The sequence below is a fragment of the Delphinapterus leucas genome, chromosome 12 (assembly GCF_059928025.1).
Source record: "Delphinapterus leucas isolate spDelLeu-1000000601 "Yukka" chromosome 12, BTC_Dleu_Yukka2, whole genome shotgun sequence".
Taxonomy (NCBI): domain Eukaryota; kingdom Metazoa; phylum Chordata; class Mammalia; order Artiodactyla; family Monodontidae; genus Delphinapterus; species Delphinapterus leucas.
The window spans coordinates 68791713-68797108 of record NC_143140.1 but is presented as its reverse complement, the minus strand read 5'-3'; the positions used below and the strand labels follow the sequence as shown (position 1 = coordinate 68797108).

Below are 5396 nucleotides of genomic sequence, written 5' to 3'. Positions count from 1 at the left end.
TAATACTGGTTATAGTGACACAAAATGCCATTGTAGAAAACTCTTGTAACCTACCTTTTGCCAAGAGTTATATCCCTTTAAGAAAATTAACCTTATGTTTTCTAATTAATCAAGATAACCTATCAATTTTTACTAAGATATAGGAAAATAAGATGCTGTATCATTTTTACAAGTACTTGTTTTATATTAATGTTATGAATAGAATGGTATTTAATTTTAAAATACTTTATACTTTTGATAAAGTACTGTAAATCTTTATGCAAATTGATTTACACCCTTGTAAAAATGAGTGTTATTTTCTGCACTAGCATCATTATTTAGAGTGAATGTTTTGTAAGAGTGAAAGTAAGCCATTATGCTTCATTTCTCTCGTAGACTACTATGCCTTATTATTATAAAAGTGAAATCTAGTCTTTTACCCCACTACTGTTACTACCAGACAACAAAAGGCATTTAAGAATTATAGTATCTATTTACTATATTAAAAATAGTTATAGAAAATAATATAAAAGGAAGACAAATAAATTTCCCTTTTCATCTCTGTATATAGTATTTGTATGTATGAAATACACTTCAGTTGCTGGTTCCCACTTGAAAGATTCACAAGAAATAGACTAGATTATATCTCTTCACTAAGCATATTCTTGTTTCTTATCCTTTCTATATAATAAATCTTTCAAGTACTCCGTACAATTCAGCATTTCCTATTGTGAGAAAGATTTAGTAATACCTTTTTTAAGAAAATAAAAAAGTATTAAACTATATTTGAATTTTATTGATAATTAATATTTTCCTCACGGACAAATTGACTCCATTTTTTCTATTTGTTATAAATCTGTATAATTGATTCAGCATGTTTGGTAACTTAATACGTGGGGCTTCAGAAACGACTGGTGTGTGAGGAATTAATCATTAGCATAATCATAAAAAGGTACATGGATATAGTGTGTGTGTTCCAGTTATCCTTTAGTAAGTATGCTAAAAGAATAGCCGTAACATTATGTAAATTTTATTCATTAATATTAAAAATGGAAGGCTAGCAATTATGGAAAATTAATTATTTTAAGGTATTTGAATAATCTACTCATTTGACTATTTTATATACTTTTGAAATTTATTTTATTCCTGTAGGCTTTCCTGCAGCACCTTGTTTGCATTCTGGGTGTTTTGTACACTTTGGAGCTCAGAAAAGTGTAACCTGCCAGGTTTTTTTGTTTCACCCTGTAGGCTGATGGCAGATTCCCATGTGAATTAAATCATAAAATAATGGAACCAAATATTCATGAAATCATGAGAAATAATGGCATGAACAAACTTTACAGTAGTGCCCTGATCTCGAAATTACTCCTGTGAATTAGGAACAAAATCTAATGCATAATAGTTTAGGTATTGTTGGTTTTTGGTTATGTTCTCCCAGTTGGATTATTAAATGGTGGCTCCTAATATATTAATAACATTTCTACTCTGTATAGTTGATAAGTTTTAAAATACTTGGTTTATACAGACGCTCCCGTAACACTCATTAGATCCCCAGGTTTGACTTGAGCCAGTCTTCCTTTCTGATGTCTTTTTCTGAGCTCTTCTCCTTCTGTCTCTTTACTACAGCTTAAGCATATTCAACAACCTTTCTCCTCTCCCCTATAGTTCCCCAACTTGCTGACAGTTAACCTTGGCCCTTTCTCCATAACCTCTAAATAGAATCACAAGTCTGTTCATTACCCAATCTCTGCTGGGCCCCAGAACAGATAAAGTCTGATTTTCACAGAAATATAATTTTACCTAATTTTCATCCTTTGTGTCAGTGTGCCCTTATTTTCCCTAAAGGGTTTAAGAGAAGAAAATATTTAGAGATAAAAGAAATAGGAAAAAGTCTAAAAGTTTTACAAAGTGGGATATTTGTGAGTTCAAACTTTGTACTATACTGGCTAAAAAGGAGAGAGACTCTTTGGGCCTGAGAAAAAAAGTAGAAGGGGAGTGGGCCAGGATTTCAGAATGGCTGAGGCTGTGAATGACTCTTGTCCTCATACCTAGCCACGAGTTTCCAGCCTACCTCTCTACAATTCCTTTGGCTCTAAGTCCTACCATGAATGGCTGGGGTCTAGGAGAGTGCTAGATGCTACTTACGACTAATTCAGCAGGGGAGGGAAGCAAGACTTTCTTAGGCCTCTGTGACAGGGAAAGATACGTTTCTTGACGTTTCAGGTTGGAATGAACTTTTCTGTAAATATATGGTTACGATAGTTTGATCTTATAGCGTTACAGTGGGATGCAGTAGTGTTCTTTAAGTGAATATAGGTTAGCCTGAGAACAAAACCCCTTTTGTCCCTTGGTTCTGTGTTCTTTCTCACTCTCTTTTTAATTTACTTGTTTCCCTTTTCTTTCATTTATTACATGAATTTTAATTTTTTGTTTGGAATTTTTTTTCTTTTTGACATAAATAATACCATATCTGTGTTTGAGGTTCCTTCAGTAGAAAGCAAAACAGAATATCCCCACATGGCATGACCCCCTCCACCAAAAAGAATCAAACCTTCCTGCTTAACTAGCTATAATCACTACTTACTTTTCTTTGCATTCAGAGCTCTGAATTTTGTTCATATCTAAGAGTATATTTTCAAGTTATTTTTTCAAGAAATATAAATTGAGAATTATATTACCTGAATCTGCATATTTTAAAATATCTCTCATTTGTCTTTGCATAAGACAGCTTGCCAGGGCTTTTGATTATTTGAATATAACCTTTGCCCTTCAAAACGTTGTGGAAATTGATCATCATTTTGCCTTCTGTCATTGAGTATTTCAGGAGAGACATTCAAATCAGTCTGATAGTTATTCCTTTGTATAGGTAGCATGTTTTGCCTGTTCATGTATTACAGATTTTCTTTTATTTTCTTTATACGTAATGTCTTAGCTCAGATTTGATGCATAAATGTGTGGCTTTCTTTTCACTGATTTTTGGACTAAATGGTATTCACTCAGACGTGTTACTATTATAGGAAAAACAAATAAGACATCATACAATCATAATATTAGATTACATGAAGATAATTAGATCATGCCACTTTAAGAGCTGGTTGTTGCACCTGCTTATAGCCTCCAGCAAGTTAAGGATAATATCAGACTCAGATTAATCAGAGGTCATTGTCTGAACCCTGAAAGGCAGGTGTAAAAGTAAGTTAATAGTTAAATCAGCATAGGCTTGAGTCCCATAGTTACTTTAAATGGAGGACTTATTTGCAAATCAAAGAGAAATAGCAGCTAGCATAAGGAAGTCTTCCACCCACATGTCTGGTCCTTTCTTACTTTAGGTTATTACACGAAGGACTTAGTTAAAACATACCTGCCTTTTAGTGTACAGTCATATGCACAGCAGTTCCCATAGCTTTTCCTACTTTCTGGTGGAATTAAAACATGGTAAGCCATGTTGAATATATAAAATATTTTTAGTGATTGGAGGAGAACTGTTTTTGAATTTCTTCCAGTGAAAACTGGTACGATAAAATTCAAATAACATCAACATGGCCTATGTAGTCAATCATTTTTGTAAAGCTTCTGCATTCCAAACCTGTAACCCTAACTTACACTATTTCTTTCTTCTTATTTTATTCAGTGATCCCACAACCCCCACTAATGAGAACGAATTTTCTTTTAACAAAGGGATTTTTTGTCAGTTTATAAAATTACAGCTTATGTTTTCGTAGAGGTCTACACATCTACCACAGCAGGTTGAAACAAACTCCTGCCTGTCTCATCAGAATTATACCAGTTATGGAACACTTTTGCCATCTGTTAAAGTGTTGCATGAATTATTAAGAATTAAAATACCCTAGCTTGATTGGAAATTTAAATGTTGGTTCATTATTCTTCATTGTTATAAGACCAGTTTAACAAGCTGTTCATTCATTCTGCGGTTACACTCCTTCTAGGTTTTCTAAGGGCTTGATTGATAAATTTTTGTCACGTGATTTTTCGTCAATGGTAAACTTTGGTGTTTTAGAGTATTTTATTATTATGAAAATATATCTGAGATGTTTGTGGTATTGCTTGCCCTTAACAGTAAACTTATTCATAAATGTACATACAAATTAAACTTTATTCTGAGCCTCTTTTGGATTATATGATTATGGATTATATGATATTCATTCTACAGCATTTTGAGTTGTTTCTGTTGTTAGATTATTATCATTGTTTAGCCCACTCTAGGTTCACAAGATTGCTACATATTGCATTATTGCACATTAGTTTAATAAATGTATACATATGTTTACATAAAATATGTCTTTCACATTTTAACATACTGTTGGGGACAGCCAATCTAGAATTTTCCGGGAATTCATAGTATGTAAACTAGGGTGAACATGCCCATATAAAACTCATAAAATAGAACCTATGGCCAATCTCTTCCTGAAGGCAATTGTAGGGTGGAGAGGGAACTGATAAACTATAAGCTTTTATAACTTGTCATAAAAGAATCTGTTTTTACTTATCAATAAAGTAGCAATTCAGAGCAATTCTATGGAAATTCAAATGTAAATGCAATAAATTCATTCTTTTTTAAGACCACTTGTGAGTTATCCATAATATAATATTTTTCTTAAGTATTTGCACATTAATTTTTCTCCATATATTGTAAATTGTGAAGCTTATGTTGATTTTTCCCATTAGCATACTCTGCTAACATTTGTTTTTCTCAGACTTTTTTCCACCAGTTCTCTTTTGACTTTGCTAAATTTCTCTACCTGAGAAAGTTTTAAAATTCTGAAAGTGTCATATTACTGGAGGACTATAACATAAGAGTGGCAAAATAGGAATTTATTTTCTAAATTATCAGCAAACATTAGGTGTACGGTGCCCATAGGACAGTACAGTATCAAGTGCTGGGTAGGTGTGGGAGTGGTATGGGGGAAAGCAGAAATACAAAAAAGTATAAAACGTGCTTTGTGTCTTTGAGCAGCTCTTGGTCTAATTAGGAAAGTGAACTGTAAATAGTTAAATCTCAATACATGAGATGGATAACAGTTCAGAGCAATATAGTACAGATGTCATGTCAACCAGGCAGCTTGTACTCAAGTATAGGAATATGGGATGGGCCTTGAGTGCTTTAGGAATTCCCAGGGCTGTAGTGATTTGGGAAGGCTGTTTAGAGTAGGAAGGTGCTAAACTGGATCATAAAGGACAGATGGGATTTTAAAAGGAATAGGATGTTCTAGACCAGAGTAACAGTGTGACAGAAGATCACAGAAGGAAAGTACACAGAGTTTATAGATGGAGACAGTTTGCCTGAAGCAGAGCATTTCAGAACATGAGATAGATTAAGAAAAGGTAATTTGGGCATGATTTATAAAGATCATTGGATGTTAGGTAAAAAATTAAGACTTTATCAATATAACCAACAG

The 5396-nt window shown here is 33.1% G+C and overlaps 1 protein-coding gene across 9 annotated transcripts in view; it reads left to right on the top strand.

The window, feature by feature from the left end:
* AHI1 (Abelson helper integration site 1) overlaps window positions 1–5396 on the top strand; it is a 218610-nt gene that overhangs the window by 116368 nt on the left and 96846 nt on the right. The gene's annotated exons all lie outside the window — the stretch shown is intronic.